Raw genomic sequence first — 22940 nt, forward strand, 5'->3', positions numbered from 1 at the left:
AAAATATGTATTGTCATTTGCTGGATACTTCCTAAAATGTGAATATTTAATACTTAATTTAATTTTTAAATGGTTGCTGTGGCACTGACTGCTAGTTATCACCCAATACATTATATAAATGAGTTATACAAACATGTTATAAAAGATGATCTTGGTCTATTGACCCGTGGGTTGTTTATCACTTCACCGCATGTTGAGATCTATTTGTTCAAAAGTCTACTGGCATCATGCTCAAAATTGTACACATCCAATTCTTTTAAAAATAGCCCCAATAAGCAGATTTTTAGCCATTTAGAGCCCAACTGCTTTGTATACCCTGTGAAACCTTTCCCAAGGTTGTCATGATACCTGTCATGTCCTGATAAGGTAGAGCCCTGTGGTTATGAGATCCCAAGCTGCTATGGCCCTTCCGAGCTCTCTGACCCAGAGACTTATCACCCTCTCCTGTCCTCCTCTCCTGTGAGGTCTCTTGTTCTTTTCCTCCTAGATGGTTGCCCCCACATTGTAACCTCTGGACTTTCTCCAGCAGTGATGGACTTCCCTCTCACACAACTTCATCCAAGTGCTACCCATGTGAGGACACAGCGAGGAGACAGCTGTCTATAACAGGAAGCGGACCCTCACCAGACACCAAATCTGCCAGTGCCTTGATCTTGGACTTCTCAGACTTCAGAACTGTGAGAAATAAATGTTTGTTGTTTAAGGCACCCAGTCTATGATTTTTTTGTTACAGCAGCCCAAACAGAATAAGACAACAATCATCATAGGAGAAAGATTACAGGCAAGGCTCAGAGAAGTGTGAGCAGGAAGGATATTTGGGGAACAGCAAACAGTCTAGTGGTTTAAATCATACAGTGCATGCAGGGAATGATTGGGAGAAACGTTTGAAAAGTGTGTTTGGGTCACATTAGAAAGCCCTTAAATACCAGGGCCCTGAATGCCATTGATTTTGGCTGGCAGTAGAGGGTCCCTAAAGGCTCTTGAGTGAGACAGTGATGTGATGGGAGCTGTGTGCCTGTAAGATGTATCTGGAAACTGTGTGAAGACTGGACCAGAGAGGGGGAAGACAGGACATTAAAAAGATACCACTTCAGTGGCTTTGTAGTAATCCAGCAAGACAATGAGAGTCTGAACTAAAGTGGTGGAGGGGGAAGATACAAATAACATTCAGAGGTTATTGATCATTCTTCCAACCGTAATACAGATGATGCCATCCTAAGCGTCTCATTCCGTCTATTTTTATCATTGATGCTATAGGTAGCCAGACAAACTGGCATTGCTTGTAGCATGATTATATTTCTTCACATCAAACACATCAACATACTCACAAAGAGATCTTGAGCTTCCCAGAAATACACAGAGTACATAGGTAATTTACCAAACTGATAGAATTAAATACTCTAATAGAATAAAAACAAAATGGTTAACTAAAGAGCCTTGTTGGCTGGAAACAGCAATTTCCCATAAAGACATTTATTTAACTGAAGATGAAGTTCATGTGTTGGTGGGGTATCTTTCTATAAAATACAGTTGCATTTTTCAAAATACCTACTAGCCTCATAAACTAATAAAATTTAGGTTAAAGATTTCATTTGGAAGGAAATAATCAAGGATAGTGGGCTTCTACAATACATGTGAAGTAATTATCTCAAATAACATTAATTGCCCAGGTGCTGCTAACAGGGCCCAGGCAACTGGGACATTAAAACTGCAGCCATAATAGAGAATTATTTCAGAAGTTACTTTAAAAAGCTTTTGCCTATTAGTCTCAGTGGGCTGTTTGCCTCTCTGGCATTTCTTTTACCTCTTCCTCTTCCCCAAATTGTGGGGCAGTCCTTTGGTTCTTGAAAGTCACTTGGAATAAACAAGTGACCTATGCTATACTACTTATTGTTTTCCATCACTGAATGTTTCCATTTCCACGGCGAATGGTTCAGGACTCACGATCTGACAGGGAATCTATGGAAGATCACTGGCTTTTCCTTGTTAATAACAAAAACTCTGACTCAGATTGGCTAAAATAATAAAGACTTTTATTTCCTCTTACAACAAGAATTCTAAAAGTAGAACAATCCCAGCCATACCATAATAAGCTTTCCAGGGGCTTTCCTGGTGGTGAAGTGGTTAAGAATCCGCCTGCCAGTGCAGGGGGCACGGGTCAAGCCCTGGTCCGGGAAGATCCCACATGCCGCGGAGCAACTAAGCCCGTGCGCCACAACTACTGAGCCTGCACTCTAGAGCCCGCGAGCCACAACTACTGAGCCCATGCACCACATCTGCTGAAGCCTGCGCACTCTAGAGCCCATGCTCTGCAACAAGAGAAGCCACCACAATGAGAAGCCAGCACACTGCAACGAAGAGTAGCCCCTGCTCGCCACAACTAGAGAAAGCCCGTGTGCAGCAATGAAGACCCAACGCAGCCAAAAATAAATAAAATAAATTTATTAAAAAAAAATAATCTGCTGACCTTTAAAAAAAAAAAAGAAGCTTTCCAGGTCTCAGCTTTGTCTCCTCCATAGTTTGGTATCGTCCTCAGGATGGTTTTCCTCATGATCACAAGAGGCTGCCAGTAGCAACTACCACAACACACTTCCTTTCTTATACCAAGCAAGTGAAATAGAGAAGGAACCTCTTGCCTTTTGATATAACTGGGCTAATTTAGGACATAAGCTCAACCTGAGATAATAACAGACCAGGAGAATACTTTCCTGATTAGCTTAAACCTTAATTCCTGATTCAATCATTGGTAAGAGGGGTAAAAGTACTATGATTGGATTATACTAGTCAAGATCCGTGCTAGGGGCTAGAGATGGGATGAATATCCCCCCAAAGCAATGTTCTCTTAGAAAGGCAGAAATTAGAGGTGGGGAGAGATGATGTAAAAAAATGTTAAGAATACATGTATACATGTAGCAACAATATGATCAGTGAGTTGCAAAATAGGTTACTCTGCAGAAATGTCAAAGTAGGTGTAAGAGATGGCAGGGAACTGATTAGATGAGTCAATCCTATCAAGGACTTAAAATAGTAGAGGGTAGAGAGAGAGGATTTGGTGTGAAAAATTTTTAAAGAAAGAGATGTTGGTGTGCTATGAGTCTCAAGCCCCCATCCTAAGGGGGAAGGGTGTCTACTCCTATGGGGGCAAAGAATGTCACCTGCACTTCAGTTAACAAAGAATGTCGCCCGCCATCAAGCTATCAGCCATTGCAGCCATGCCCCCCTCCACCCCACCCATGGTGTGCCCTGGGGGGAATTCCAATGGAGAAAAACATATTTTGGCCATAGATAGTTATCGAAAGTATAATTCCAATAAGCCCAGACTCTTGGATCTTCTCACACTTAGAAAAGCACTAAAATCATTAACTTGATATGTCTGTTTCTTGTGATTAGCAGTAATCTTTTGATGGTCAACTACATGTTTGTTTTTGTTTCTGAGCAAAAACTCTTGTATTTCATGGCTTCTCCCTTACCTCCTTGGAACAGTTCCTCGGAGCTATCTGAGAGCTTATCTCCCGGGCTATAATCTTCAGTAAGGACTCAGGATAAAACATAACTTGCAACTTTTAGGTTGTGTGGGGTTTTTTTTTCAGTCAACACCTAACACAAACTGAGTAAGAGGGGCCGAAAGGGAATCATCTGGGTAGCTTGCTGTTTCCCCTGCAGTTACAGAATCAGCATGGATGTGGCTTGACTCCTCTCCTCAAAATCTACAGGCTGGAGATGGGTTGGCAAGCTGTTTTGGTGGCAGAGTGACGGAGGGTTGCTGCTATGCTATTATGGACCTGCACTCACAGAGTTTTGGGGACAAGGAATGTGGGAATGTTTCCTGTGGCCGGGATGTGGGCTATATGCGTGAACTTGAGAGCCAGTGGGAGAACCACCTTTAATTCTTTCCATTAGGATCATCGTAGAAACAAAGAGACCTCAACAGAAATGATACTGAGCTGGATCACCCATTCCCTAGAGCTTGTAGAGGAAGGAATTGCAGGAATAGCATGTGTTCGCCCAGATCAGAGAAACTGCAGGTGAAAGACCACTATGATATCAAGGTCTCTAAAGAACCTCTAAAAGTGAGTAAACTTTAAACGTCTGCCAGACCCAGAAAGTGTGAAGCCATATTACAAAGTACCAGTCAAATGATATCCACTTCCCAAGGGATCATATGCTGGAAAACAAGCTGGATAAAGAAAGAACGAGGAAAGAAAGAAGGACCACACCCTAGAATGCCCTGCAGGTGGCCAGTCTATAGCAGGACCTGGTTTTGTTGATTTTAAATTTAAATCAAGTTCAGAGAGCATTTTAAATTATTGAATTGACACTGTCTTTGTATTCTAAAGTGACTTTTGAACCTTGTATTAGTTAAGAGAGATCCATAAATCATATGCTCTCCAAGAGTTTTCACCCTGGAATCACTTTCCCATGGCCATGATCTGCATGAGCAAAAGGGATACTCTGTGCCTTGCCTTCAATATCCAGGAAGCTAGCGACTGACTCTCGGACCTCTGCTACAGCTGCCGCAAAAAAGCAAGTGCTTTGACAACTGTGCTTGCAAAAAGCAGCAGAAGCGTGGCCTCTTATGCATGATGTCACTTCCTCCCAAATGTGGCACGGGTCTATCTGCCTGATAGACTCTAGATCAAGCTGAAGGGACTCTGGGCATATAATCTTAACTTTGCAGGCTCCAGCATGAAGCAAGCACACCCCTGTCAGGGACTGGCATGGGATGGAGGGAGCCAGCCTGCAGTATCCGCTGTAATGCCCACACCACACACCTGGTGGTCTATATCCTGAGTAGTTTCACTGCATGAATGTGTCTACTCAAGAGACAGGATTAATAAGAAAGTGCTTCATGGCCTTACTGTACACTTGGAAGCCATCTACTCACCGGCATCCAAGAGCAAGCTCCAGATCCAGGTGACATCCAGGTGTGACCTCTCACTCTCTCCTGCCAATTGGCCACCTTTCTCCTGGCTCCTCCCTTTCCTTGAGCAATGAAGCTTCTCCCCACAGGTCTCTTCAGAGCCTGTTCACATCTTACCCACCCTTTGGGGTCTCCCTGAAGGGTCCCCTGCCCCAGGAGCCTTTCCTTGTCTTTCCAGGCTCCTCTGAGTTCCCTCTTTTTCTTCCTGTCCAGAACAACATTTTGACGTGGGATTATATAAGCCTTGGATTCGTCTGCTAATTCATTCATTCGACAAATGTTTAAGGAGCCCATACAAGGTGCTTTGTTGAATGTCAGGTGGTAAAGGCACGGTCCCTGTCTTCTTAAAGCTTACAGACTATTATAGAGGAAACAGACATTAAACAAGTAAACAGCATGTAAATGTAGAATTACAGATTGCAATCAGAGCTATGAAAGAAAACTTTCAGATGTGTTGAGAGAGTCAATCAGTGGTCTGTCCTGAGTGGTCAAAGAAGGTGTCCCTTAGGAAGTGAAATCTAAAACAGGAGGTCTAAGTAGGGGCTAGCCCGATGAACAGGGGGAGCAAAAACATGCCAGGAAGAAGGAATCATTAAAGGCCTTGAGTCAGGAAGAGATGAAAGCATTTTAGCAATGGACAGGACAGTACATTTGGGGCATTGTGGCAAGGGGCAGGTGGCAGCAGTGAGATAAGTTTAGAAATATAACCTGATTATGTGGGTCCTTCCTGGCTGTGTTAGGCACTTTGGACTCAAAGCTAAGGATACTGGAAACATTTTTGAAGGATTTATAGCAGAGCAGTAATATGACCCAATTAATGTTTTAGAAGAATACCCTAGTTCCTCAGTGGAAAATGGATTGCTGAAGAGCACGAGTAGAAAAAAAGGAAATTAGCTAGGGAGCAATTACAAAAGCCCAGATGAAAAGTCAGTGGTTGGCCACTAATGGTGGTGGCAGGGGAGATGGAAAGAATGGTTGATAATTGAGATCAATAAGCTTCGTCTTTCATGCATGCCAGGCATCTGGCTTGGTGAAAACCTATAGCTCTACTCAGTAAGTAAATATAATAAATCAATACAGTAATTAGTTAATTACATGCTGCTTTAACCTTCTAAAAAGAGGAGCTGATCTATATTGTTAACTGGATCAAACATCTCACAGCAGCTGGGAAAGCAATTATGTAGACATATAGTCAATCTGGTTTGTTTGCTAAGTCAGTCTGGTTACTTTGACAACTGAATAATATAGACCATGTGGTTACCCAGAGTTCTGTTTAGTCACTGTACTAGTTCAAGATAATACCAGTTCTGTTTAGGCCATTTTCATTGCTCATTAGATAGAGCTTTGAATGCACAACTTAGGATTTTATAGTATATAACTGTGGTTCCTAAATATTTTTTATTCCGTAAACCAATATTCTTTTCTTTTCAAAAACTGGGGGAACTGCTTAATGTGACCCCCTTTAGGTTGTCAAGAATGGGTATTAGAACAAACAATCAAATAACTACTCTCATAGCGAGGGTTCTTAGCTGCAAGCAATAGAAACTAAATTCTGTCAGATTTAAGTAGGAAAGAATTTATGATGAGGGTTTTGTGTGGCTCACAGAATCACCAGGAGGGCTGGAGACTTAGGGCCAAGCTATCAAGAACACTGTCCAAATCTTTGATGTGATGAAGATCGCACAGCCACTGCCAGTGCCATTAAGCAGTCGACGCCATAGGTTAATCACTAAGATCACCAACGCTGCCACTGAATGGCTCTGAGAACTGACACGTGGCCCTTGGAAGTAGATATAGCCACTGCTGTTGCCACCGTCCCTCCCCAGAATGGTTGCTGGGCAGTCCTGCTTCACAGTGCCGTTTTCGGTTCAAAGACTGGTATGAACTTACCACTAGTGGAGCGTAGCTCAGGGGCTTGTGTCCTCACTGCAAGGAAGATAGGAAACTGAGCTTCCAGGGCTGGAGGTAGGCAGGGCTTCCCAATGAGATTTATAAAGTGCAGAATTTTCCAAATATAGGCATAGACTTTGGACATCAGGATCCTAAAAAAGAGTAACAACTACCATTTATTATCCCCATCAGTTCATACGAGAAAAAAACATTTAGTTCTAAAATGTAAAAGGGGACAAATTACAGTATATAGAATAGCCTATTAATGGAATAAAGTGTTTTTTTAAATAGAAAACTCACTGTATTGTCCTGACTGTTTTCTTTTCTTTATTCATGGGGAAGCTCTGCCTTGAGGCAGCTTGATTGACAGAACAATTTTGGAAACCCATGTGTATAGAGGACACGGGCCTTGGATAACAAACTTGGTCTTGGCATTTCAGCTCTACCACTTACTTAAGCAGTTGTATAATCTTAGGTATGTTAGATCTGAAATTCAAGGTCATCCTTTTTAAAATGGGGATAATACTTCCTAACTTTTAGACCTGCTGGGGGATTCGATGAGATAATGTATGTAGATGTATATAGCAGGACCTGGAACATAGGAGCCAGGGGTAGATGCTCCTCTTCTGTTCTTCCCATCTTGTGCTGTAAGGGGTCTGCATCCTGCACTAGAACCTGAGACTCTTAGCCCTTCCAGCCATGGGCTGCACTAGTGCTGTTTGCTGTTGAATCTCCAAAACCTAGCTCAACGCCTACAAAATAAGTGCTCAGTGACTGCTTGCCAAAATAGACAAGTAGGGCTTCCCTGGTGGCGGAGTGGTTGGGAGTCCGCCTGCCGATGCAGGGGACACGGGTTCATGCCCTGGTCCGGGAAGATCCCACATGCCGCAGAGCGGCTGGGCCTGTGAGCCATGGCCGCTGAGCCTGCACGTCCGGAGCCTGTGCTCCGCAATGGGAGAGGCCACAACAGTGAGAGGCCTGCGTACCGCAAAAACAAAAACAAATAGACACGTAGCTCTTACTTAAATTATTACTAATTATGTGAAGTAATAATGTAAAACACATGATATCATCCTTGGCACAGAGTAGATATTAAGTATAAATGTGAGCTCCCAACTTCCATTTCTAATAATAATCAGCAAGTTTCTTTGGGCCAATCCTCCTCCTAGAATGTTTTTCAATGTAGTAAAATATATATAATATAAAATTTACCATCTTAACCATTTTTAAGTGTACGTACAGTTCAGTGGTATTATTTTCACAATGTTGTGCAATCACCACCATCCATTTCCAGAACCTCTTTTTTTAACTTAAAAATTTTATTTTTTTAGAGAAGTTTTAGGTTTATAATAAAATTGAAAGGAAGGTGCAGAAATGTCTTGTAAACTCTGCTCCCACACATGCATAGCCTCATCCATTCTCAACATCACTCGCCAGAATGGTACATTTCTTACGAAGGGTGAACATACATTAACATATCACAATCGTCCAAAGTCCATAATTTACCTTAGGGCTCACTCTTGTGTTGTATACTCTAGAGTGTGGACAAGTGTATAATTACATACATGCATCATTATATCATACAGGGTATTGTCACTACCCCTGTGCTCTGCCCAGTCATCTCTTCTCTTTCCCCACCTCCCCTCACTCCCCCACAACCACTGATCTTTTTACTGTCTCCATAGTTTTGACTTTTGCAGAATGTCATATAGTTGGAATAATACAGTATGTAGTCTTCTCACATTGGCTTCTTTCACTTAGTAATATGCATTTAATATTTCTCCATGTCTTTTTATGGCTTGGTAACTCATTTCTTTTTAGCACTGAGTAATATTCCAATGTCTGGAGGCACCATTGTTTACCCATTCATCTACTGAAGGACATCTTGTTTGCTTCCCAGCTTTGGCAATTATGAATAAAGCGTCTATAAATATCAATGTCCAGGGTTTTGTGTGGATATAGGTTTTCATCTCCTTTAGGTAAATACCAAGGAGCATGAACGCTGCACTGTATGGTAAGAGCATGTTTAGTTTTGTAAGAAACCTCCAAACAATCTGCCAAAGTGGCTGTACCACCAGCAATGAATGGGAGTTCTTTTTGCTTCACATCTTTGACAGCATTTGGCGTTGTCAGTGTTCTGGATTTCTGCCATTCTAGTAGGTGTGTGGTGGTATCTAGTTTTAATTTGCATTTTCCTGATGACGTATGTGGAGTATCTTTTCATTTGCTTATTTGTCATCTATATATCTTCTTCAGTGAAGTGTCTGTTGAGGTGTTTGGCCCAGTTTTTAATTGGGCTGTTTGTTTTCTTATTGCTGAGTTTTAAGAGTTTTTTGTATATTTTGGATAACGGTCCTTTATCAGATGTGTCTTTTGCAAATGTTTTCTTCCTACTGTGGCTTGTCTTCCAATTTTGATATTCTTTCACAGAGCAGAAGTTTTTAATTTTAACTAAGTTCAGCTTATCAATTATTTCTTCCATTGGATCATGTCTTTGGTGTTGTATCTAAAAAGATATCACCATACACAAGATCATCTAGGTTTTCTCATATTATTTTCTAGGAGCTTTGTATTTTTGCATTTTACATTTAGGTCTATCTATGATTCATTTTGAGTTAATTTTTGTGAACGGTATAAGGTCTGTGTCTAGATTCATTTTTTTTCATGTGGCTGTCCAATTTTTCTAGCACCATTTGTTGAAGAGACTATCTTGGCTCCATTGTATTGCCTTTCCTCCTTTGTCAAAGATAAGTTGACTATATTTATGAGGGTCTATTTCTGAGCCCTCTATTCTGTTCTTTTGATCCATTTGTCTATTTTTTATCCAATATCACTCTGTCTTTATTACTGTAGCTTTATATTAAGGGCAGTGTAAGTCCTCCAACTTTATTCTCCTTCAATATGTATTAGCTATTCTGGGTCTTTTGCCTCTCCACATAAACTTTAGAATTAGTCTGTCAATATCCATAAAATAATTTGCTGGAATTTTCATTGGGATCACATTGAATCCAAAAATCAAGGTGGGAAGATATGGCATCCTGACAATATTAAGTATTCCTATCCATGAACATGGAATATCTCTCCATTTATTTAGTTCTTCTTTGATTTTTTCATCAGGGTTTTGTAATTTTCCTCATATAGATCTTAAATATATTTTATTAGGTTTTACCAAAGTATTTCATTTTTAGGAGTAGTAATGTAAATGGTATTGTATTTTTTATTTCAAATTCCACTTGTTCATTGTTGGTATATAGAAAAACAATTGACTTTTGTAATGATAACCTTGCACCCTGCAACCTTACTATAATCACTTAGTTCCAGGGTGTATTTTTGTTAATTCTTTTGGGCTTTCTATATAGACAATCATGTCATCTGCAAATGAGGACTGTTTTATATCCTCCTTCCCAATCTGCATACCTTTTATTTCCTTTTCTTGCCTTATTGAGTTAGCGAGGACTTCTACTATGATGTTGAAAAGGAGTGATGAATGGCAATATCCTTACCTTATACCTGATCTTAATGGGAAAGCTTCAAGTCTCTCACCATTAAGCATGATGTTAGTCACAGGGGTTTTGTAGATAGCCTTAACCAAGTTGAGAAGGTTCCCCTCTATTCCTGGTTTACTGAGAGTTCTTACATGATGGGGTGTTGGCTTTCCATCTTTTCATCTGCCAACACTAGAATTCTGTGCACATTGAAAAACAACTCTCCATTCTGTCCTCACCCCAGCTCCTGGCAACCACCATTCTACTTTCTGTCTCTATGAATTTGAATCCTCTAAGTGCTTCATATAAGTGGAATCACACAGTATTTGTTCTTTTTTGATTGATTTAGTTCATTTGGCACAATGTCTTCAAGATTCATCCATGTTGCAGCATATGTCAGCATTTATTCCTCTTCAGAACTGAACAGTATTCCATTCTATGTATAAACCACATTTTGTTTAGCTATTCATGTGTCAATGAGCACTTGGGTTGCTTCTACCTTTTGGTTATTATGAATAATGCTGCTAGACATGAAGAAATGCAAATATCTACTCAAGACCCTGCTTTCAATTCTTTTGGATATATACCCAGAAGTAGAATTCTGGATCATATGATAATTCTATTTTTAATTGTTTGATGAACCACCATAGTGTCTTCCACAATAGCTGCACAATTTTACATTCCTACAAACAGTATTCAAGGGTTCCAATTTCTTCATATACTTACCAACTTGTTATTTTCTTTTTTTGATACTAGACATCCTAATGGGTATGAAATGGTAGAGCAGCCCTCCCATTATGTGCAGTTTCACCCTCTGAGGTTTCAGTTACCTGCGAACAGCCATGGTCTGAAAATGTTAAATGGAAAATTCCAGAAATAAACAATTCATAAATTTTAAATTGCACGCCATCCTGAACAGCAGGATGAAATCTTGTGCTGTCCTCTGTCCCACCTGGGATGTGAATCACCTCTTTGCCCAGTGTATCCTGCCCTTAGTCACTTAATAGTTGTCTTGGTTTTCAGATCAATGGTCAAGGTATTTCATTACTTAATAGTGGCCCCAAAGTACAGGAGTAGTGATGCTGGCAATTCAGATATGCCAAAGAGAGGCTGTAAAGTGCTTCTTTTAAGTGAAAAGGTGAATGTTCTTGACTTAATAAGGAAAGAAAAACAATTATGTACTGAGGTTGCTAGGATCTACAGCAAAGACAAGTCTTCTATTTGTGAAATTGTGAAGAAGGAAAAAGAAATTCATGCTAGTTTTTCTTATCGCAACTCAGACCGCAAGAGTTATGGCCAGGGCTTCCCTGATGGCGCAATGGTTGAGAGTCCGCCTGCCGATGCAGGGGACACGGGTTCGTGCCCCAGTCCAGGAAGATCCCACATGCCACAGAGCGGCTGGGCCCGTGAGCCATGGCCGCTGAGCCTGTGCGTCCGGAGCCTGTGCTCCGCAACGGGAGAGGCCACAACAGTGAGAGGCCCGCGTGCCGCAAAAATAAATAAATAAATAAAGTTATGGCCAGAGCGTGTGATAAGTGCTTAGTTAAGATGGAAATGGAAAAGTCATTAAATTTGTACAATAAGATATTGAGAGAGAGAGAGAGAGGGAGACCACGTTCACATAAGTTTTATTATAATATACTGTTATAATTGTTCTATTTATTATTAATTATTGTTAATCTCTTTCTGTGCCTAATTTATAAATTAAACTTTATCATAGGTATGTAAGTATAGGGAAAAACATACTATATATAGGGTTTGGTACTATCTGCAGTTTCATGCATCCACAAGGGCTCTTGGAATGTATCCCTTGTGGCTAAGGGGAGACTATTGTATCTCATTCCATTTTGAATTTTAAATGCTGGATTAAAAATAACCTTCCTAGGCATAAAAGAGCAATCACACATAACAAATATTCAGTAAGTCAAAATCTAAAGAAACTTAAAACAGGGAGAACTTCAAGTCACTTTTGCCCTGATTACTTTTATTGGTCCAGAAGAAACAAAACTTTATAAATGAGTCTCGGTTCTGATAGCCTTGCATTCCAATGGGGATCAAATTCCATGTCTCCTACCCGAGGAGTTTCACTAGGTCCCATTTGTTTATTTTTGTTTTTATTTCCATTTCTCTAGGAGGTGGGTCAAAAAGAATATTGCTGTGATTTATGTCATAGAGTGTTCTTCCTATGTTTTCCTCTAATAGTTTGATAGTGTCTGGCCTTACATTTACGTCTTTAATCCATTTTGAGTTTATTTTTGTGCATGGTGTTAGGGAGTGTTCTAATTTCATTCTTTTACATGTAGCTGTCCAGTTTTCTCAGCACCACTTATTGAAGATGCTGTCTTTTCTCCATTGTATATTATTGCCTCCTTTGTCATAGATTAGGTGACCATAGGTGTGTGGGTTTATCTCTGGGCTTTCTATCCTGTTCCATTGATCTATATTTCTGTTTTTGTGACAGTACCACACTGTCTTGGTTACTGTAGCTTTGTAGTATATTTTGAAGTCGGAGAGTCTGATTCCTCCAGCTCCATTTTTTCCCCTCAAGATTGCTTTGGCTATTTTGGGTCTTTTTTGTCTCCATACAGATTTTAAGATTTTTTGTTCTAGTTCTGTAAAAAATGCCATTGGTAATTTGATAGCGATTGCACTGAATCTGTAGATTGCTTTGGGTAGTATATGCATTTTCATAATATTGATTCTTCCAATCCAAGAACATGGTATATTTCTCCATCTGTCAGTATCATCTTTAGTTTCTTTCATCAGTGTCTTATAGTTTTCTGAGTACAGGTCTTTTATCTCCTTAGGCAGGTTTATTCCTAGGTATTTTATTCTTTTTGTTGCAATGGTAAATGGGAGTGTTTCCTTAATTTCTCTTTCAGATTTTTCATCATTAGTGTAGAGGAATGCAAGAGATTTCTGTGCATTAATTTTGCATCCTGCTACTTTACAAAATTCACTGATTAGCTCTAGTAGTTTTCAGGTTGCATCTTTAGGATTCTCTATGTATAGTATCATGTCATCTGCAAACAGTGACAGTTTTACTTCTTCTTTTCCAATTTGGATTCCTTTTATTTCTTTTTCTTCTCTGATTTCCATGGCTAGGACTTCCAAAACTATGTTGTCTTATTCCTGAACTTAGAGGAAATGCTTTCAGTTTTTCACTATTGAGAATAATGTTTGCTGTGGGTTTGTCATATATGGCCTTTATTATATTGAGGTAAATTCCCTCTATGCCCACTTTCTGGAGAGTTTTTATCATAAATGGGTGTTGAATTTTGTCAAAAGCTTTTTCAGCATCTATTGAGATGATCATATGGTTTTTATTTATTCAATTTGTTAATATGGTGGATTGCATTGGTTGATTTGCATATATTGAAGAATCCTTGATGCAAGGATCCTTGATGCAAGTGCTCACTGGGATAAACCCCACTTGATCATGGTGTATGATCCTTTTAATGTGCTATTGATAGAATTCACCTGTGAAGCCATCTGGTTGTGGACTTTTGTTTGTTGTATGATTTTTAATCACAGTTTCAATTTCATTACTTGTGATTGGTCTTTTCATATATTCTATTTCTTCCTGGTTCAGTTTTGGAAGTTTGTACTTTTCTAAGAATTTGTCCATTTCTTCAAGGTTGTCCATTTTATTGGCATATAGTTGCTCGTAGTAGTCTCTTATGATCCTTTGTATTTCTGTGGTGTCATTTGTAACTTCTCCTTTTTCTTTTCTATTATTTTTTTTTAATTTGAGTCCTCTCCCTTTCTTTCTTGATAAGTCTGGCTAAAGGTTTATCAATTTTGTTTATCTTCTCAAAGAACAAGTTTTTAGTTTTTATTGATCTTTGTTATTTTTTTTTCTATTTCATTTATTTCTGCTCTGATCTTTATGATTTCTTTCCTTCTATTGATACTAACTTTGGGTTTTGTTTGTTCTTCTTTCTCTAGTTGCTGTAGATGTAAGGTTAGGTTGTTTATTTGAGATTTTTCTTGTTTCTTGTGGTAGGATTGTATTGCTATAAACTTTCTTCTTAGAATTGCTTTTCCTTCATCCCATAGGCTTTGGGTCATCGTGTTTTCATTGCCATTTGTTTCTAGGTGGAAATTCTGTATCTTGATTGAGGTGGTGGTAACATAGGTATATACATTTGCAAAACTCAGTAAACTATTCTTTATATGGTGTACATTGTTATCCATAAATTATGCCACAATTCATATGATATAACAAATTTAAAAATAAGCACAGATGTAAAACTACAAGGAAAAGAAAGAAAATGATTATCTCAGTGACTTCCTCCATCTAGAGGAACATATGGGGGGGGAACTTCTAGAGTCCTGGCAATGTTCTATTCTTGACCTGAGTTGTGGCTATCTCAGTTTCACTTCATAGTTTTTTTTTGTTAAACTGTAAACATATGTTTCATGTACTTTGTGTGTATGTAAGTATGTGTATGTATATATTTCACAGTAAAACAAAAAATGAAACATAACTAATTTCATAAAAGCAGTGTTTTCCTCTTTTGCACTCATGGAGTGGAAAATCATGAGGCAATCCTCATTACCATTCACAGTTAGGGAAGGGGTACAGTGAACAGAACATGTTACAGTGATCATGTTGGTGGAAGGACCTAAGCTTATTTATTTAAAACAATTTATGGCAAATGCCTTGTTTCAAAGAATATTTTAGTTGCATATAATTTCCCTCTGATGTAAGTATGGGATTTGGTCCCTGCTTCAGCACCGAGCACAAGAGAAATTTCTCTAGATTTTGAGATGGAGACTCAAGTTAAGAGAGCTTTAACACCCTTGTAAAGTAAACTAGATTCTTTGGATTATGTTTGGACTCTGAAATGTATACTTTTCAGATAAGTGTTTTTTGTTCATGCTTTTGGTTTTTATTATTACCATGTTTATATTCCCAGTAAATTGCCATATTTTTTCATGGAAATGAGTTGATGATTTTATCAGCCAGGATAATTTAGATTATGCCATGGTAATAAAAAATGGCAAAATCTCAGAGGATTAATAGAATACATGTTAAGTGCTCAGTCATACCAAGTTTCCTTTTGGTCTGGGTGGTTCTGCACACAGGGGTTCTCTATGTGGTGCAAGGTCAGGATGCTGGGTTGCTTCAATCTCATGGTACCTCCATGTCAAAAGGCACTTCCAGGACCACCAGTGCAGGGTGGAGGGGCAGGGGGAAAGGAGAGCTGCACAGTCAAGCACTGGCAATGAATTCCGCAAGCAAGTGATGCATGCCATGCATTTCACTGGCTAAAGCAAATCACATGTTTATTATGTTCTGGGGAGGGTTGGGGGGTGGGCAGGGAAGCATAATTCTCCTACGTGGTCAGGAGAGGAGAACCGATGTGATATAATGTCCGCCTCCATTACATAGCAGAATTAGGCCAAATTAATGTTATATTTTGTAAAGACGAATTGAGTCCCACTCAAATGGCAAGCATAATGATGATGATAATATCTTACTTTGGTTTAATACTTTGGAAGTTATGAAGCATTTTCTCAACATATTTTTCATTCATTTATTCAGCAGAGTTTAAAGCAATGGTTATGGGCCAGGCACTATGCTAGGTACAGAACATGTGAATAAGACAGAGGCTCTGCCCTTCTGCATGATAATCATGTGGTAATTGCAATATCAAAGCTTGGATGGGTACAATGATGGCCAGAAGGAGAGTGCTCTGTATCATCAGGGAAAGAAAGAGGAGGACTTCTTACATGAAGTGATACTTACTTAAGTCTGGGTTTCAAAGATAAGTAGAAATTTATCAAGCAGAAGGGATGGGGAGATGGGAAAAACAATATAGTGAGAAAAGCAAGTACAAAGGCATAGAGAATCATCTTTCATGTTCTCCCAAACCTCCAGGAATTCGGTACTTGCCACTCGCAATTGTATAGGTAAGGAAACTAAGGTACAAAGGAGGAAATGATTTTTCTCAGCTCACAAACTTACTACAACGGAGATTAGAACTGAAGTCTTTTAATCCTATGTTCTAAACACACATTATTAGCATCTAAACAAAAAACACATTTTAAAGTAATGAACATATATAATTCACTCAACATATCTTATCTATAATTAATGGCTGGCATAAAATCAATCTTCAGTAAAGGATGGTAAAATGTTAAAGCTCTAGATGACCCTGCCTACTATGCACAAGGTATTTTTGCTCCATATGGGCAAAAATTGCATCTCTCTCATTTTCTTTTTAAATTGAGGTATAATTGACATATAACATTATATTATTTTCAGGTGTACCACGTTATGATTCAAGATTTGTGTATATTGTGGAATGATCAACACAATAAGTCTAGTTAACATTCATCATCACACAGTTACAAAATTTTTTTTCTTGTGATGAGAACTTTTAAAGTTTACTCTTTTAGCCACTTTCAAATATGCAACACAATATTATTAACTATAGTCACCATGCTGTATATTACATCCCCCTGACCTTTATTTCATACCTGGAAATCTGTACCTCTCATGTCCCTTTTTTTATAATCATATCTGTGGTTTCAAGTACAGTATCTGATACATTATAGGTTCTGTATAAGCATTTATGAAAGGAAGGAAGGAAGGAAAGAAGGAAGGAGGAAGGGAGGAAAGAATCTCTAAGTCCTTACTTTTAAACTAATGGGAAAAGTTTCCTTAATCTATTTGAGCACTAAAATAATCCCTTAATTCGCATTCATAGGCCTTCCAGTCCACTATATGTTTTTGTGTGAGACAGTTCATTTTTCACTATGACGTACAGTAGATAGGACACAGAAGCATGGGTCACAGGGAAAAAGTCCAATGCAGTGCTTTGAACATGGTAGCTATTCCCTAAGCATTCGTTGAATGGCTGAATGGCAAAGTCAGGTCGGTCATTATTCATCTGAAACAACTCATCTGTGTGGTTTAAACCTTCAGAGACTAGAGATTTAGTGCACATTGGCGATTACTTCAAACACTGGAGATTAATGAGGCATGAGATATTACTTCGGACCTCAGTGATCTCAGGAGTTTAGTAAACACTGCAAGCTCTCCAGTCAGTATTGAAAGGTCTGATGGGGCCACAGCAGGCCTTATTTATAGAAACTCTGGTTCTGTACCAGTGATGGGTCTGCCCTTTTTCCTGTGAGAGAAGATTCAAAAGACTGTCTAGGGTGATTGCATGTCAGTACTTATCTCAGTGGCATATCAAAATGCCCCAGGCAGTCACCTTCAGGACTAACCATCTTCCTGTGGCTATTCAGACAGCCTTGTAGCTGAAAACACAGAAGCTAAAGGCCACCTATCAGTCAGCAATGAGTTTTAACAACTTACTATGCACCAAAGAGTACATCAGTCAGTCATTGGAATGGATACTAGAGAAACAAACATAAGGAGTATTCTTTGCTCTTAAGAAGGATGCAAACCAAATGGGGCAGTATAAGAGGATAATGAAAGAAGTCTTGGATCAAGTGTCAAATAATCGGCCAATAGCTCTACAAGAAAGGAGAGGCCACAGGGTACCAGGAGCACCTAGGAAGACTTAATGAAGGGAACAAGACTTGAGGTTGCTTAGTTTTGGACACTCACTCCTGCCTTCGGACTCCTGTGATCCAGGCACACAGTATTTCACCCCATGTGAAATACATATATTTCCTGCGACATATATGAAATTATAGGTGTCATGAAGTTATTCATGGGCTGCTCACTCTGCCTAGAATATTTTTCCTCCACTTTTCAGCCTGGCTGAAGCCCTCTTCAAGGTCCAGTTTAAAGATGGCTTCCTTTCCCAGGGCACTCCCCACCTCCTTCGGCACCCGGGCAAAAGTTAATCACTTCCTCCTTAGCGCTCCGACAGCCCTTTGTACGTGTCTCAGATGCAGCACTAACCACGCTGCACTGGAATGAATTGTTCATGTGTCTGCTTCCCCAATTCATGCTGCCTGGCAAGGCATGAGCCCTCATTAAATACTGCTCCTATGGGTGGATGGATAAATTAACTGCAGGAGAGCTTTCAAATGAGAGACCAGTGGGAGATCTGGTAAGATGGATTCAGATTTTGAAGGACCTTTTAAAGACAAGCCAAAGGGACGGGGGGAAGGAAGGAAGGAAGAAAGGAAGTAAAAGATATGCTTAAGTAGGTTAAGGGAAAAGACTGGAGCTGGATTATTATTTTAGATGACCTAGAAAATAAAAGCCCTCCATGATCCCACTTCTCAGTGTTATCTACTATGAACATTATTTGTGTCTCCCCAGCAGTTTTTCTATGCATAGAAATACATTGGCAAATTTCCCTACAGTTTACATTACCAATATTCATGTAGGAGAGCGTCCAAAAATCCAGCCAGGCAACAAATATTTATCGTGTGCTTATGAATTACTATATAATTGTAGACAAACCAAACATTATCCCTGCCTTCCATGGATTTTACAGTATAGTGGATAAAACAGCACCTAAAAAATTATATATTGTTAAGTAGATGATTAAAATGTGCAAAGGCTCATCTCCACCATTGCTTTGGATGTTTTCAGCAGAAGCATGATATGATGAAAGCAGTACTTAGAATGATTAAGTTGCCAGCAGAATAAATTGAAAAGGATAAATGTTATGGGGAGCTGGGCATGGGTGATGGCAATGAGAATAGAGAAAAAAAGTGAACCCAAGAAATACTTTAAAGCAAAATTTCTTAATCTGTGGACGATTTGGGGCTACAAGGATAACTATAGAATTCTGAACCCTCAAGTTTAGACTTTATGTATAGTTTATCTATGTATTTTTCTATGGACAGTAAGTTTTATAGGTTTCATTAACCTCTCTGTAGGGCAATATAGCATAGTGTTTTAAGATCACTGACACTGGAGTTAGAAAACCTAGATTCAAACATTATATCACTTACTAGCTTTGAAACCTTAGTAGTTACTTAACCTTCTAGAGATAACAAAGCAACAAAAGAGCAATGATGTAAAGTACCTATAACCCAACTGTTTTTATTCTACAGGGTCCATTATCCAAAAGATAAAAATCAATACTTTAAATAAAGAATGGATGGGAATTCCCTGGAGGTCTGGTTGTTAGGACTCTGAGTTTCCAGTGCTGGGGGCCCGGGTTCAATTCTTGGTCAGGGAACTAAGATCTCGCAAGCCATGTGCCACGGCCAAAAAAATAAAATAAAATAACATAAATAAAAATAAATAAATAATAAGAAAGAATAGACAAGGCTTGATGTCAGACTGGTAACGAGGGAGGAGAGAGGAGAAGGAGTAGAAGAAAAGGGATTCTGGCAGAGGAGGTAAAATGGATTAAGATTTACCATAGGAGCATGAAGGACTCCCAGAACAGTCCACCTGTAGTGCACAGTTTGCAGAATGCAAGGAGGGGCCAGATAATAGACTGGCTTTCTCAGGTTTAGAGAGTTTGGATCACTTTGCTGATTATCAAAAATGTTGACTCATTTTCACTGAATACTAAAAGCAGATGTGGCAGAGTGGGGAAGGGAGGAGGGAGGAGAAGAAAGCTGAATGGGAGAATGGGGGTGGACAAGAAGACTTCCAAGGTCCTTCAAATTCTGAACATCTATGAGTAGACACTACTGACATTGCAACTGATGAAATCGTTATACTTGACTGGGAGTTGGGGAGGGACTTCAAGACTTTGTTTACAAATAATAATGTTGGGCTTCCCTGGTGGCACAGTGTTTGAGAGTCCGCCTGCCGATGCAGGGGACACGGGTTCGTGCCCCGGTCCGGGAAGATCCAACATGCCGCGGAGCGGCTGGGCCCGTGAGCCATGGCCGCTGAGCCTGCGCATCCGGAGCCTGTGCTCCGCAGTGGGAGAGGCCGCAACAGTGAGAGGCCCGCGTACCGTAAAAAAAAAAAAAAGTTACATTATTGTTATAATGTAATATAGTACATTACACTATAATAATAATGTCTCTGTCTCAACAGAGACACCCTGACAAGATTCAAAGTTGTCAAAGATCATACAACTTAAACATGTTTATCTCATTGCCAGACCACACCATCTATAGTATACTGTCAGTTAATGTATTTATCTTACTATATTTTCTCCTTTTCCTTGTATAATTTTGAGACTAAACTATAGAAATGCTATAAACTGACCATTAAATTATTTTTGTAATACTTCCTTCATTAATACCTGTGTATATCTTTCAATTGTCTTAGAAATAATAGAGTTGTATTGCATTGTTTTGTGTTTTATAATCTTCTTTTGACTTAAATATATTTTTTAATGCACAAAAAATAGAAGTGACCTGGGCCTCTCTTGTTGTCTAAGTGATCCTTAAGATCTGTTAAGCCGCTGTGATAAAAGTGGCAGAAAGTGGCACCTCAGGCTAGGAGAGCACAACATTTTTAAAGAACTCTGGAGAATTTCTGCTCTAGCTGTACCTTGAACGTTGTAAAAAAATAGAAGAAAGAAAGAAAGGAAGGAAAGAAGGAAGGAAGGGAAGAAGGAAGGAAGGAAGGGAGAAAGGAAGAAAGAAAGAGGGAAGGAGGGAGGGAGGAAGGAAGGGAGGAAGAAAGAAAGAAGGAAAGAAAAAAGGAGAGAAAGCAGGGTACCTTCAAGATGGTGGAAAAGTAAGACATGGAGATCATCCTCCTCCCCACAGATACATGAGAAATACATCTACACGTGGAACAACTTCTACAGAACACCTACTGAATGCTGGCAGAAGACCTCAGACCTCCCAAAAGGCAAGAAACTCCCCACGTACCTGGGTAGGGCAAAAGAAAAAAGAATAAACAGAGACAAAAGAATAGGGATGGGACCTGCACCAGTGGGAGGGAGCCGTGAAGGAGGAAACATTTCCAGCACCTAGGAAGTCCATTCGTGGGCAGAGACGGTGGGTGGCGGAGGGGGGAAGCTTCGGAGCCACGGAGGAGAGCACAGCAACAGGGGTGCGGAGGGCACAGCGGGGAGATTCCCGCACAGAGGATCGGTGCCGACCGGCACTCACCAGCCGGAGGCTTGTCCGCTCACCTGCCAGGACAGGCAGGGGCTGGGAGCTGAGGCTTGGGCTTCCGAGGTCGGATCCCAGGGAGGGGACTGGGGTTGGCGGCGTGAACACAGCCTGAAGGGGTTAGTGCACCACGGCTAGCCGGGAGGGAGTCCGGGAAAAAGTCTGGAGCTGCCGAAGACGCAAGAGACTCCTTCTTCCCTCTTTGTTTCCTGGTGCCGTAGGAGAGGGGATTAAGAGCGCAGCGTAAAGGAGCTCCAGAGACGGGCGCGAGCCGCAGCTATCAGGGCAGACCCCAGAGACGGGCATGGGATGCTAAGGCTGCTGCTGCCGCCACCAAGAAGCCTGTGTGTGAGCACAGGTCACTATCCACATCTCCCCTCCTGGGAGCCTGCGCAGCCCACCACTGCCAGGGTCCCGGGATCCAGGGACAACTTCCCCGGGAGAACGCACGGCGCAGCTCAGGCTGGTGCAACGTCATGTTGGAAAAGGAAATATAAAAAGCAGCAAGGGAAAAACAACAAATAACATACAAGGGAATCCCGAAAAGGTTAACAGCTGATCTTTCAGTAGAAACTCTGCAATCCAGAAGGGAGTGCAAGGACAGGTTTAAAGTGATGAAAGGGAAAAACCTACAACCAAGATTACTCTACCCAGCAAGGATCTCATTCAGATTTGACAGAGAAATTAAAACTTTTACAGACAGGCGGGGCCAGATCCAAAGCTGAACCCCGGGAGCTGTGCGAACAAAGAAGTGAAAGGGAAATCTCCGCTAACAAACTCAGGAGCAGCAGATTAAATCTCCACAATCAACTTGATGTACCTGCATCTGTGGAATGCCTGAATAGACAACGAATCATCCCAAATTGAGGCAGTGGACTTTGAGAGCAAGATATATATATTTTCGTTTTCCTCTTTTTGTGAGTGTGTATGTGTATGCTTCTGTGTGTAATTTAGTCTATATAGCTTTGCTTTTACCATTTGTCCTAGGGTTCTGTCTGCCCGTTTTTTGTTTGTTTGTTTGTTTTTTAGTATAGTTTTGAGTGCTTCTTTTCATTGGTGGATTTGTTTTTTGGTTTGGTTGCTCTCTTCATTCTTTCTTTGTTTTTTTTTTTATTACTTGCAAATATTTTATAATTATTTTTTATTTTAATAACTTTATTTTATTATTTTTTCATTCTTTCTTTTTTTCTCCCTTTTATTCTGAGCTATGTGGATGAAGACTTTAAAATAAGGATTATTACAGGAGACAAAGAAGGACACTACATAATGATAAAGAGTTCAATAGAAGAAGAAGATATAACAATTGTAAATATTAATGCACCCAACATAGGAGAAAGCCAAGTAGAGGACATTGGTCCACCAGAGACCTCCCAGCTCCACATAATATCAAAATGGCGAAAATCTCCCAGAGATCTCCGTCTCAACGCCAAGACCCAGCTCCACTCAATGACCAGCAAACTACAGTGCTGGACACCCTATGCCAAACAACTAGCAAGACAGGAACACAACCCCACCAACTAGCAGAAAGGCTGGCTAAAATCATAGTAAGGTCACAGACACCCCAAAACACACCACCAGACATGGTCCTACCCACCAGAAAGACAAGATCCAGCCTCATCCACCAGAACACAGGCAGCAGTCCCCTCCACCAGGAAGCCTACACTAAA

At 40.1% G+C, this 22940-nt stretch overlaps 1 protein-coding gene across 1 annotated transcript in view; it reads right to left on the reverse strand.

Annotated features, from left to right (window-relative positions):
• The window catches only part of DEUP1 (deuterosome assembly protein 1), a 220110-nt gene that overhangs the window by 129484 nt on the left and 67686 nt on the right, over window positions 1-22940 (reverse strand). Inside the window, exon 4 of the mRNA XM_024731273.1 lies at window positions 6812-6963. The gene's annotated coding sequence lies outside the window, so the exon portion shown is untranslated. The remainder of the gene's footprint in view (window positions 1-6811; window positions 6964-22940) is intronic.

This window comes from Neophocaena asiaeorientalis, unplaced genomic scaffold (assembly GCF_003031525.2).
Source record: "Neophocaena asiaeorientalis asiaeorientalis breed wild unplaced genomic scaffold, Neophocaena_asiaeorientalis_V1.1 scaffold143, whole genome shotgun sequence".
In the NCBI taxonomy this organism is placed as follows: domain Eukaryota; kingdom Metazoa; phylum Chordata; class Mammalia; order Artiodactyla; family Phocoenidae; genus Neophocaena; species Neophocaena asiaeorientalis.